We start from the raw sequence: 15,123 nt of genomic DNA on the forward strand, positions 1-15,123 counted from the left end.
GTGGAGTCATTTCTAACAAATAGACTTCAATATGTTTATCTTAATGGCAAGAATTCTGACAAAATGGCCATCAAGTATGGTGTCCCACAGGGATCCGTATTGGGACCTGTGCTGTTCCTTATATACATAAACGATTTGCCAAATAGTGATAATCACTGTAACTTTATTCTCTTCGCAGATGACACGACAGTTATAAACACTGAAAATAATTACGATAGTTTGAAAGATAACGTTTTGATATCTCACCATAGTATCAGACAGTGGTTTAGTGCAAACAGATTATTCCTAAACAATGACAAAACATCGTCAGTTCTGTTCTCATTACGCTACGTGGGGGATGAGATGGCTAATTACACCCCTCAGGCCAAGTTTCTTGGGGTTTGTATTGACCAGAGGATGACTTGGGAGGCCCACGTCACTGAGCTTTCCAAGAAACTATCTAGAATCATTTTTCTTATAAGAAGTCTTTCCGATTCTGTCTCGACGGCAACTTTATTGACAGCCTACTACGCAGTTTTTCATTCTAATATGATTTACTCAATATTTAATTGGGGTCACTCCTGCCATGCAGAAAAAATTTTTAGTCTACAACGAAGGTGTATACGAATCATTGCCGGGCTTCAGTATAGAGCTGACTGTAGGAAGCAGTTTGTTAGATACGGCGTTCTCACTCTGCCTTGTGTATTTATTCTTGAATGCCTTGTTTTCATTAGAGAACATCTGATCAGTTTTGAGTCAAACAATTCATTTCATGAATATTCAACCAGGAATAAAAACCAAATCAGGCACAACTTTCTGCGATTGAACAGAGCTAGAAATGGGACAAATCATTATTGCATTAGATTTTATAACAAATTACCAGTCAATGTCAAAAATCTATGCCCAATTCATTATAAAGGTGTCTTGAAAAACTTTCTTAAATTGAATGCATTTTATACACTTGATGAATTTTTAAATCATAATTTTGCTAATCTAATTTTAAATTGTAAGTCGAATTGTAATGTTTGTATTTTATAGTTGTCTTTACTTTATGTACTTTATGACTGTTTTTATAATATGATGTGCTTCTCTTTGATTTGTATTTTAATTGTATGCTTTGGCCATGTTTTTCTTTGACGTGTGTAAACAATTTTCTTATGTAATAACACCAATAAATGCTTACTTACTTACTTACTATAATTTTTGATCTAATCAATATTTTGTTATGCTCCAGGGCTATTTTTGTAGGTCTTTTGAAGACGAAAAAAAAGTACTATACTCTTTTTTCGTGGAAATGAACGGAAAAAAGTTAGAAGCGAAAAACGTGAATTTAAGTAAAAATTATACGATTAACCACCCGATAAACAATCTTCCCCCCATTTTTATGACTGTGGAAACTAATATGTTATTGTACATAATATTTATCATCTATGGTGATAAATTCAGCTTACCGAGACAATAAGTCGCATTCAACTCTATATTTCCTAGCCTACATAGTTAAAAATCGAGTCTTCTTGTTTGCAAAATATGATTATTGTTCTTTATTGACTAAACCCCGTATTTAAGCACTTCATGAGTTCTCGAACAATTTTGTTAAATACAGTTTTTAACGAAAACAAAAATTAAAGGCACTTCGCTTAAGGAAATCTCACATTTTGAAATCTTTTGGACGACATGTATTTTTTATTACATATTTGATTACTGCCCATGGCTTCCCAAGATAAGCAAAACTTTTTATCAAGAATAACTTCTCGAAATATCAACAATAAAAAAGTTTTCAATAGTGCGGTGCCCCATCCGGAGACACACTGTATATTGGCTGTCTTGTAGAATACGAAGTTTAAATGTAAAATAATATTATTAGTAGTATTTTATTGTAGTTTATGACGGTGAAGGAAATGTAGAATAATAATATCAAAAAACATGCCAAAGATGGCAAATTGCATATTTAGTTGAAATTAAGTGATAATAAGATTCAAACAAATTAAGTTATTTTAGCATTTTAATTAAAAAAAAGAAACATAGATATGACATCTTCATTTTCGTCTCTTAAACTGAAAAATTATTTTATTTTATATATTTTTACTTTCATATCCACGTGAAGTCATATTAAAATCGCTACATTCGTTTATATGAATAGAAAAAAGATATAGAATTAAGGTGACCATATCCCTGGCCGAGAAATGGTGAAATTTCTGGCATTTTTATGTATTGAAATCTTGAAAAGTAAAACGTGTAGAACAAAAGTAAGCACAAAAATAAAATCCTTGATGTTTTGTTTATTCATTGTTACCATTTAAATTTACCCAAATGAAATAGTAACTAAAAAAAGCGTTTGTAAAACATGCGTTTTCTGTTATCCTAACCCCACATTTTAAGAATCATTTTCACGTACTAATAAATAAAAGTAAACAATTTTATATGTAGGACTAAGCAAGTAAATGTTATAAGAATATTTACATGTGGAATTATATATAAAAAAGTTAGTATTTTTGTAGATTTCAGTGCCTAAAACCTTGATGGTTTGATCGTTTTTTGCACCTGTTTATTCGTTTTACTGCGGCGTCTTTGAAAATACTCAGGTGGCATGACATAACATTCCTATTATTTGATAAGCTTTAGATTATTCAGTTATTAAATGTTTGAAATTATTTGTCTTTGCGGAAAACACTATTTAAAGAATATGGGGCCCTTAAAAGAAACAATACGTTCTTTAAAAAAATACCTGTTTTACCAAAAAAATTTATACTTAGAAACTAACAAAATTCTGTGTAATTTTAGTTTCTAATGTTATCATTATATTTAAACAATTATTGCAATTATCTTTTAACTGGTACACATGTGAGTATTCCACACTTGCGTCATTTTTTAGAATAAGAAGTTGAGTCTTCTAAGAAAGATAAAAAAGTAGTACTCCCCCAAAACCACAGTTGGTGCGTGGTGAAACTTAAATGGTGAATCACAGTCTTCTTTCTGTATGTCTGTAAATTGATTACACCTAACTTGAACCTTTGACCATGTATATCAAAGATAATATCCCAAAATAGCACATTTGGATAACCACATTTGCCGATTCGTATATATCTTGAAAACAAAGGATGTTAAGAACTACGTTCGTAGGAACATTTACAGTTACTTATGTATATGCGAATTTCTACATCAATTTGTAAAATCCTACGCAGTATGTCTAGCAAAAAACGTTGAATAAAAGTTTCGGAAGAACCATAAAATATTACGTTGCCATAAATAAAAATAACAGATTTTATAACATCATAAAATATTAAATTTTACTACATATCAGTATTTTAACTGGGGACACTTCAACGGTCAATGTTGCATCAACATTATGTCAGTTTTTTTTTGTTATACCTAACCAAAAATTATCTAACTGTTTAAAACAAGTCGTCGCAGTCGTTGGATCTGATATAATTGCATATATTATAATAGCGGTTTGGACCGAAGCAAGTTTCTTAGTACATGAAACCAAAATTTACAAATTAAGAAAGAGGCAAAGCGGTGTATGCATGTGAATTAAAATAATGTGTACTTTTTTCGACTGAAAGTGTATTTCAAAGACGGTTGCTTTTTTCAATTAACTTTATTAATTGGCAAAATGTGATAATGAACAAGTTTTGCAATAATTAAAGGGTGAGTTACTGCGAAACACGTCATGCTACTTTGTCTTCAACTTTATAGCAAATTTATTCATATTATTCTCGAAACAGAACAATAGAAAGTTATGCCGAATAGCCACAAGCGAAAATAATCTAAACAGTTTGTGTAACAAACAGCTATTATATCGTTACCTCCGATATATCTAAACTGCAAATCTCATTACAAAATCAATTTAGACTAGCTTATTTTATTAAATAATATTCCTTCCTCTAGGAACCGTCACCGTCTGAATTTTACGAAGTTAACGGTAGTGTCGTGAATAGTATTTAAGTTACTTTGTTTCCAACTTTTTTTCAAAGTGGGTATTTTGCCAAGTCTGAAAAATGAGCAACTAAACTGACGCTTCAAGTAGATCCTTTTTTGCACTTACTTTAATTTCTGTAAAAAAACCATCGCTATTAGAAAAAAGATGAAACACGAAAAAGCACTAAATCATTATCTGTTTTTATTATCGGAACATTAAGAACACTTTTTTCAATTTAATGGAGAGTTAAATAAGGTGGTTTTATTTTGCAACGTGCCTTTGGTTGTCTGTTAATAAGTGTGAGACTTTTTAAAACTTAAAAATTTAATGAAATTAGATGGAACGCATATTAAATATTTATAAATATTTATAGAAAGCTGCATATTTAAATATTGTTTACGAAATGTTGTATTACAGTTATTAAAAAAGGAATATGACTAACATTTTCGTAATTTAACCTTTATAACAATAACGACAAGAAAGTTGACTTTCAAATGCAAATCTTGAATTACATCTTTACATACTTAAAAATTTGTGATAATAGCTTAGAATCAGATTCTATCTAAGCGTTAGAGATGACGAGAATTAGCATTTAGTAGCGTTAAAATTCTTTGACATAAAATATGTTTCCTTAATATGCATCCAAAAAAAAAACAAAAAATCAAGGCATCAACAACCTTTAAGCGAAGGGTAGCGAGGCAAGTTTTTATGCTTAAGAATTCACCATAATATACAGGGTGATTCACAAACTGCGACCAAAAATGAAACCTCGTATTCTTTGGTGAATTTTAGGGGGAGTCTTTCATATATATAAAGTTTTTATCTGGGACGCTTCGTTAAAAAGATACTAGGTGTTAAACTTCAAAAAATATTTAGAATTTTTTTAAATAATTAAAAAACTAGTATGTGAATTTGAAATTGGGTACATGTATTTATGTAAACATTGTCCAAAATCTGAGGGCTTTTTCTAAAATTTACATACTCCAGTAGCGGAGATACGGAGTATCGATGACATATTTTTCTAAATAAAATAGTACGCCAGTGTTACTTTACGGTAACAACTACAAATTACTACTCTCTTATGTTTTTTGAAAAAAGCCTGATTTTAATATTGCTTTTTTTCAAAAAAGAAGCAAAATAGTCAAAAAATATAAGAAACAAAAACAATATTTAATTATTTAATAATATGGGTTTTTACATACATACATAATAATATTTAGGCATATCATTTTTATTTTTATTTTGGATAATTTATTGAGCGGTTTGCTGCAATATCAGTAGCTAGGAATATTGTCTGTGTGATTAGATATCTTTTGCATATCCACACTTCTGGTATAGAATATTATTTGAACTTGATTTTTTTTTTTGTAAAAATATGAAAGCTAATAACTGAATATAAGTACGTTTTTTAAATACATATTATAGTTTTATTGTTTATATTGTGCCTTAGCTACGGAACAGTCCACATATTGCATCTATTTAATTTGACTGAATTTTTAATACGTAAATAGATATCAATTCGTTTTATTGCTTTATCAAACGACATATCTGACATCTGACACCTCTGAAGTGATATCATGCGCAAATCTAGGCAATAATGTGCAATCACGTTAGAATAAACAAACAGATTCAGGATGACTGAAAATTATACGAAATGCAAGAAATTTATATAATATTAATCGACAGTTTAATGAGTCAGCTTTAAGAGAAAAGAGCTATTAAAAGATAAGCGGTTATTCTTGTCTACAAGGAAAATCCTTTAGGTAAGTGCCATTAATATTATCCTTAAGGACGTTTATAATTATTGCATATTAATATTTTTTAGACGAACATCGGTATATGTGTGAAGGTTAGAAATAAAACGGCGTTGAATATCTACAAGTAATTAAACAATCACTACAAGGGATTTTTTTAACTAAATACTGTTGTTCCTTCAACCAACGGCATTCCTAAAACCATCAGGTAGTCGACGAACAAACAAGCCTAGTTAAATATGTACACGGTTCTAGAGTTCACTCTCACATTCGTCCTGTTTGCTTCATTATTAGAACAATTGTACAAATTGCTGGCGATGAGCTTAAGTGGTATCTTCAATGCTATCAAAATATTTGCCTGCAATTGTGTAAAGCTGTTCTGCATTAACCAACCGAAATACCTTGGTTCGAATCGTCGACTAAAACGGGAAAACACGTCAAGGTTTTTATTGTTTTTAACAAATCATAACGAGATAATAATTGGCCAATATTTGGAAGATGTTTCCAACTTAGCAAAAACCATCGGCACGTTTTAATCAAATTATGCTCCATTTGTATCAGAAATTCCATTTTTTTTTTCTGGGAAATAAGTTAAAATTGAACGAAGAAGAAAACAAGAAATATTTTGAAAATACTTTTTCAATTATGCAATTACTTCTATTATTTCTTAATTATTTTTTGTATTTTTTTGCATTGCTAAAAGTAATTTATATTAAAAAATATATCAAATGACACAAGTGTACTCTTTGATACCAGCGCTAAAGAAACTTCATAAATGACATAATTAATAAATATTATCTAAAATAAAACATAATTTATCCAAACAATACTGATAAACTAATATATGCATGATATATTAAAATTATTAAATAATGTTGAAAACTTTAAAATATTTATCTCCTACTTACATTTGTAATAATAACATAAGTATGGACAAGCCTAAGACCATCACGAAATTCAGCTATATTTTTTAATTCATCCACCCGCACATACATTTTGAGAACCTCTGTCTATACGGAAGATAATCATTTATGCTTGTACACCGAGAATCTGCAAACTCAAGTGGCAAGAAAATTATTTAGAATAAGACATTCAACTCTCAATTTCATTAAATTTAAATATAATGCATTGTGATCTAGTTTAAAATATAATAACTGGGTTTAAGACTGATTCAAAATTAGTTTATACAGTGACCTTAAACCCAATTCAAGCTTTGAAATAAATAAATTTCTAAATGATTTAAAAAATAATTTCAACAAGTAAGTACTATCATAAGGTTTAAACTGCTCTATTTAAAAAGCAAATCTAACTATTACTTTTTTATTCGAAAAATAGATTATTAGCTAAAATTATTACAATCTTTCCTCCCCAAAATTCAACAATTCACTGGTTTTCATAGCAAATAAACTGCACCAGATTAAAAAATCAATTTAAAACAGGATAACAATATTAAATTTGACTGGGCCATACGAATTTTGTCTCTAAAATCATGAGAATATCGAGTTTATAAGCTAAACGTGAATAACGAAGACATGAAGTATTGCCGAGAACCATTGATAGGAATGACAATGGGATGAAGCAAGATCATTCAAGAAAACTTTTAGTTTAAGGACCTTTCAAAGTGTAACAAATGTTTGGTCGCAACCGCTCGACAGAGGACTGGTTCTATCGGACTGATTTTGATGTCATTGTGTAAGTTGGTCCAGAGTAGCTACGTCGAATAGAAGTGGTGCATTCCATGACTATGGAGGTGGCAGGAGGCACATAGGGTAGCGGATAAATTAGTTTTTCAAATGCAAAGAAGTGAAAATTTGTACCTATGACTTGGTAGAATGGTATTGATATGCCGATAAGGGTATGCAGTTATGACGGCTGTAGCGTTTACGGCTTATTTTCATAGCTGTTTTGTGATTCTGGGGTACCTAAGTGGATAATATATACAGGGTGGTATAGTTTTCGAGCTACAAACAAGCAACAAAACTGACAAAACCCTATTCCCACTTTGTACGTTAGAAATCGTAAAATGATTTAAATATTCTAGAGCCACTTTTAAAATATGACATAACCATAATAATTTTGAGTTTATCTTACTAAGTTGTCACTTAATTTGTCTCTCAGTGTTTGTATGAATACATAAATAAATTCATTTTTATACCAGTAATGTGAATTTATTTTTTGCATTATAACTACGTTCATTTCCAATGTGTCACAAGTTCGCTTGATGGGGAATTCCGTAAATTTTTTCTTCCTATTTATATAAAAAGTTAGAGTTTGACAGTTATATCCAATGGCGGCAACACTGCATATTTAATTTGATATCTAAAAAAAAATCGTAACATGTAAACTTTAAGATTCACTCTGTACATAAAATTAAAAAATTTTAGAGAAATTTATTTTTTGAAATGACAATGTCAAGGTTAATGCCAATTTTTCTATTATTTTTACCTATCTGATTCTATTCATAACATATTTGCCATTTCACATTAACCTTTCTTTTTAAACACGCACTTTTTTATTAGCAGCTTTTGTATCATCCGTTCGATATTTATTTTATTGAGATAAGAACTCCAAGAAAAGAACAAGCCAATAAAGTTCTGTTATCGGAACTACTGTAACAATTTACCGCGACCTACCATGAAATTTTCCGCTAATGTTTTTTTACCTCGGGTGTCGAATGCGGTTAATTCTAAGATAGTGACGCAGAGGTCTTCTGGGAATTCTATCTCAACAAATGTTGTACGGACTATACTTATTTCTACTTTACTTAAAATTTATTAAGATTAATAAAGATTCATTTTAATTGTATCAACCTAGTGTATCCCATATTTTCCTGCTGCTGAATTGCGTTTTACAGCAACAACGAGAAAAATCAAATAAAAATCCCTTTTTCATGGCGCCTGCAGATGTTATTGCAAAACAAATAAATTAATTGATTTACTGTCAACAACAGTGATGCTAGCGTATGACATCATTTTGTTTAAATCTCATCTTGAGGTTAGACGTTTTTACATTATTAATTTAATTACAGTGGACGGTTAATATATTTCATGAAACGTATTAAAACGTCAAATACAGGAAATGCTAAACTTGCCAAGGCATTCGTTTGCTTTTTTACTCGGACGCTAGGACAAAGACGAATAGCTTAAGGATGCGCTAACGGTTGCTGCGGATAACAATAGAGCCTAGGTCAATTCCGTACTTGAAACATGTTTAATTACTGTCAATATTGACCAAAGTGGTCGACCATATCTAAACATCATTTTGAATAAAATCATTTCAAGAATAGAGAAGCTGTACAAAAATTTTGTAAAATACAATCGAAAATGTTTAATCTGAAAAAAAAACAAGTTTTTATGAATTAAGTAGGCAATTTATTAGTGTTCACTCTGTATATACCAACACAAACGTCGTGTTTTACGGCTAACTTAAGCCTTAAAGCAAATCAAATTAATATCATCACAATAAAAGAGAAAAAGCTTGCCTCCCATCAGTAAAGTCGTAATTAAAATTATCATTACATTTATTATACGACTTACCGGTATAACGCTTTATTAACTTTGACATTACCTGCGCCGCTTGTTCTTCTACGCTTTAGCCAGACGAAGATCTTAATTTGTCAATATCCGCGAAAGAAACGGAAAGGATTCATGTACTGATGGCTTCTCTGAAACCCATTCGGCATATTTTCTGACGTATAATGAGAATCGTGAACCAAAACTAATGAAAATACTTCGGTTGACCAAGAAAAAAGGACCAGCAACCGAATCGAGTGGGCCATGGAAAATATTTGACCAATTTTTAAACGTTCATACTGACTAGATCACGGCGCAATGGTAAGGAAATTATTTTTTTTATAAACTTTATATACAAAATTTTAGATATTTGAGTAGCCGGCAAGGTCTCCCGATTTAACCCCACTTGACATTTTCTTGTGGGGGGGGGGTATTTGAAAAGCAAGGTATATCGTGAGAGACCGGACAACATTGAAAACCTGAAGCATCGCATTCGCCATGACATCAGGCAAATACCACCTGAAACAATCAGGAATGTGCAGAGAGAGTTTCTCGACAGGCTGGATTATTGTTGAGCTGCAAGCGATCGGCAGTTTAAAATTTGATTAATTAAAATCAAATAAAAAGAGCTATTTCAATAAAATATGTTGACATATTCGAAAAAAATAAATAAGAGTTTACGTTTTTTTCGATTTTTCCGAAATTTTCCAGACCAACCCCCTACATGTGGCACATCAAATTAATCAGAAAGACCTAAGCATTCATACGGTCCAATAAAAAAAGGTGGTTGCAATTTAAAGAACGCAACCTTATCCCCCTCCCGCAGCCATTGGTTACATTTTTGAAAATTGAATATCACCGAAGTTTATGCCCCAGAAAAAAAAATTGATCTATCCGAGCGATTTTTCCAAAAATTGCCTGTTTCCGAAATGCGCATGACTTTTGAGGCACTCATCCAGTCGGTGCCTTTTGACAAAAATCCTGGAACAGGTCAATTTTTGTTTTTAAAAGTGCGTTCTGCGAAATATTTGTTTTAAATGTGACGTCATTTACGTAATATTGATGACGTCATTGATGTTTTTTAAAAATTCTCTGTTCAACAATTTCAGTAAGTTTATGTAATAGAATTTTGTAGTGTCAAATAAAAAATTCTAAAATTACAACAAAAAATGTATTTTTAATGACCCATGTTATGATAGGTGTTCAAATTGACGACCCTCAGCTATACAACAGTGAGAGAGACGAGCAGTACACTCTTCTCGAACTTTGTCTATATCTTACGGAGTTATTTGCGCCATCTCCATCCGAATGCGTTCTTTTATTACATCTAGACTTTGTGGTCTATGTTAGTATACCTTACTTTGTAAGTTTCTCCATAAAAACTAATCTAGAGGAGTTAAATCTGGAGACTTAAGTGGCCATTCAATTAATCCCTTCGCCCTATCCATCTCGAAAGACGTTGTCCAAGTAGTTTCTTACTAATACAGGATAGTGTGGGGGTGCCCCATCTTGCTGAAGCCACAAATCATTTATGTTTAGAAACGGCCTATAGCAAGGATCTATGTAGCAAGGATGGCCCTATGATACTATTATTTATTATTTCGGCCCAAACATTCATTTTATCTGGATATTGAGTATGACTCCTGCATCCAATGTGAATTTTCAGTTGCCCAATATCGACAAGATTGACAGTTTACACGATTATCTAGGAGAAAATATGTAGCTTTGTAATAAATGAGTCTTTTTAATAACATCGGATTTTTGGTTAATTTTACCATTGAAATTTAACAAAATTCAACTTGTTTATAAAAATCGTTTTCAAAAAACTGCTATAAGGTAATTTCTTAGGATGACACTTTTCTTTCTATAGTATTTTAAGAAATGTTGAATGTTCCATGTTATTATCTAATGCTACTTTCAGTGAAATGGTATGGTGATATTCTTGAAATGCTAGTAGAACATCTAGTTTCCTATTTTTTGCTACTTTTAGGGAGGTACTTTGCATGACTCGTTACTCTAAACTTTTTTTCAATACTTATTGCTTGACTAAGAAATTGGTTCTCGGTTGGGGTATGTGTTATTAAATAAATTACACAAACTTCCCTCTGAGTTCTGGTTGTGTATCACACACAACCATTATTAGAATTTCAATTCTTTCCGTTTCATGTTGATAAAAAACATTTTTAAATAATTTCAGCACTAACTATTTGACAGAAACATGAATTAAGTCGATTTGAATGTAGCCTTCTTGATAGTACATTTACGTTTTTAAAAAAGCAAAAAATCAAGTAAGAAACTTACAATGTGTGTTTCATTCCCTTTGTTTCGTTTACTTTTGGAAAATAAAATAATAGATTTCTAACCGGGAATCTTAAAAAGCCACGGATACTGTAAAAAATTGGTGTGATTGAAAGCATAAAGGTACGGTGTGAATACATTTTCACTTAGTATTGAGCATTTTGATAATTTTACTCATTTGTGATAATATTTGAACTAAAACTGAGTACTTTCATTCAAACATAGGTACCCGTTAAATAAATTCTGCAAATAAGCTCGTATTTGGTACATTTGTACCTAAATCGGAGTAAACGTCTTCATTATCGAGTGACTACACCCCATTCTATGCTTGTCGTGAGTTGTCTTTGTATTGGTATTTAAAAAAAGCATCAATACCATGTCACACAGATGACGTCACATGTAAAAAAATATTTCGCAGAACTACTTTTAAAAACAAAAATTGACTTGTTTCAGGATTTCTGTCCAAAGTCACGGATTTACGAAATAAAAGATTTATTCATTTCGTTTGCCTCATACTGTATGGTGTTTTGATTAAATGAACTGTTCTCTCAGTGTCCCTAATACTTACTGCTTCGTTAGTGTTTATTATATCAGTTATCGAACCAACGCTTTTACGCCTCTTATGTACTTACACAAATCACTGTCATACAGGGCTTCTTATATTACTTATTAATATTTGCCTGTATTAAAATTTAATAGAAGCGCAGCAGTAAAATATTATTTACGGCAGTTCTAAAAGCTTTTGAGTTTTAATAACAGAGTCAAATTGATTTAGAGTTTATTATAACGGCAAAGTGGAGTCAGTAGAGGAGGATTCGATGGCGTTCGCGCAAGAATTAGCATGTAGAATCATCTGTGTGGGTAGAAAATTATCTGAAGTCGACGGATTTTCGTTCCATGTTCTCCTAAGAATAAGATATTAGTCATTGTTAATTTTTTTGTGTCACTATATTTTTTTATTATCTTTCAGATGTTATACAGGGTGGTCGTTGTGTACTTTCCAATAATAAAGGGAGTCATTATTCAAGTCTTTTTAAATAAAAATAAAACGTATGTCCAAAACTGCTTATTTTTCGAGGTACAGGGTATTCAAACTTTTTAAAAACTTCACAAATATGCAAATATCTCGAAACATCACAAATACGTGAATATCTGTCGATTTTGAATGACAAATTAAATAATGACATTGGATTTGACATAACAGATGGTTACATATTAGCCTTCATCATGCCCTAATTATCAAATTTTAATTATTAACCTGACAATGTGTTAAATTTCAAAATTGCCATCAACATACTAATAGTTTTAATTGAAAATGTCTATTAAATTCTTTTACTTTTATATTTACTATTATTTTTTGTGGAAAATCAGTTTAACCTTCAGATGACCTGGAAGGACATCCTAGAATAATTCTTTGATCCCAGATTCTGACATAAAACTTGGCGCCGTCTCAGTTACAGGCATAAAAAATAGCTTATTCTATTTGATAATAAGTTGACCTTAGTTTGACCTTCCAACTTACGGTGAAGTTCAAATCCAAGGTGACTATCTAATTTATCATTGAGAATCCTACAAATTTTGCTTAAAGCAATTTTGTCATGTTATTCAGAGAAAAATTACTTTGACCTCCAAATAACCTGCAAGGTCATACAGGAAGAATTTTCTGATTACGTATTCAGACGTAAAATTTGTCACTTTATTAATATAAAAAGTAAGGTGTTTGTGGAATTTTGTAGAACTACAAGCTCAATTATTTTAAAATAAGACTTTTTACTATTAATGTATACGAATTGTTCACGATTACGTAGGTAAAATTAAACTTAACTACAAGCAAGCTATGAGATACATAATCGAAAGCGTTAGTTAGGTCCGTCAGTGTCAATGCTGTGTATGACTTTTCCTCCAATCCTTGTGTTGAATTCACTACTTAACATATCGCATGAATATCATAAAGTTTGCGGAAACCAATTTAATATTTGTGCAGCAAAGAATGATTTGACAAATTTTGACAGATGGGTTAATTTCAATTTTTTCTTATATGATTCCAATTCATAATACTAATAATTATTATTATTTGTGTTTAAAGTTTAAACATTAGTTCACCTTTATTAACCAAATTAACAATTTTAAGACCACAAAAATTGTTCAAAATGTCCATCCTCGACTCGATTGCAAGCCTCACATCGACGATATACAGATTCTGTCACTTGACACACGAGATTTGGATAATTTCTTATCTGACTATCACTGTATCAAGTAACTGCTGACAGTGATTTCAACATGGTCGACAAGCTGCTTCATATGTTTCCATAAATAGAAGCCCAAAGGATTTAGATCTGGGGAACGCGATGGTCGTGCTATTGGACCTTGTTGATTTATCCATAAAACCTGAATCATCTGCAATACAATTATTCCAGCTTATTTCTTTTAAAACCATTCTAATTTTTTTTTAATGTTTTTGACAATAACACAGCCCCACAAAAAACAGTGGGAGGTCCGAAAGACCATGGTAGCTATATGTTTTTGGAATCACTGAATCTGAATTAGGTGTCCGTTTGACCCGATTAGCTCTGGTTGAAGGTCAATTCAAGGTTAAATGTAGAGAATCAATTGCCAACAAAGTAGACCTACATATCTATACGTTTTTGGGGTCGGTGAATCCGAATTCGGCGTCCGTTTGACCCGATCAGGTCTGCGTTAAGGTCAGTTCAAGGTGAAATGTAAAGAATCAATTGCCAACTAAATAAACCAATGTATCTACAAGTTTTTGGGATCGCTGAATCCGAATTCGTGGTCCGTTTGATCCGATTAGATCTGGTTGAAGGTCGATTCAACGTTAAATGTATAGAATCAATTGCCAACAAAGTAAACCTACACATCTATACGTTTTTGAAGTCGGTGAATCCGAATCCGGCGTCCGTTTCACCCGATCTGGTCTGCGTCAAGGTCAAATGTAGAGAATCAATTGCCAACAAAGTAAACCAATGAATCTATACGTTTTTGGGATCGCTGAATCCGAATTAATGGTCCGTTTGACCCGATTAGCTCTGGTTGAAGATCTGTTCAAGGTTAAATGTAACAAAGTAAACCCATATATCTACATATATGTTTTTGGGGTTGCTGGATCCAAATCCGGTGTCCGACTACACAATTAGATTTGAGTTAAGGTCAGTTCAAGGTCAAATGTAGGAAATCAATTGCCAACAATAATAATAATAATAGTAATAGTAGTAATAATAATAAAAATAATAATAATAATAATAATAATAATAATAATAATAATAATAGCAATAATAATAGGGAAGGTACTGGAGTCCCATAATACGGGAGGCTTTCCAGTTAAAGTTGAGATTTCGGGAGAACAACAACAATAATAATAATAATAGGTAAGGTACTGGAGTCCCATAATACGGGAGGCTATCCAGCTAAAGTTGAGATTTCGGGAGAACAACAACAATAATAACATTTTCACCCATGATTATNTTCTAATTACGAGAATTAGCCCAGAAGTCGGAGACTTGTGCGGGAGAGGAGGCGGCATATTATTATTAAACAGGCCGCATTTGCGCCCAGGAACGACTTATGTTGGTAGGTCCTAACCACCATTCAGTGCAGGAATGAGGGAAACTTGGAAAACCTCCTTAATTAGGGGGGTGGTCAA

Source organism: Anoplophora glabripennis, unplaced genomic scaffold (assembly GCF_000390285.2).
Source record: "Anoplophora glabripennis isolate ALB-LARVAE unplaced genomic scaffold, Agla_2.0 scaffold401, whole genome shotgun sequence".
NCBI lineage: Eukaryota > Metazoa > Arthropoda > Insecta > Coleoptera > Cerambycidae > Anoplophora > Anoplophora glabripennis.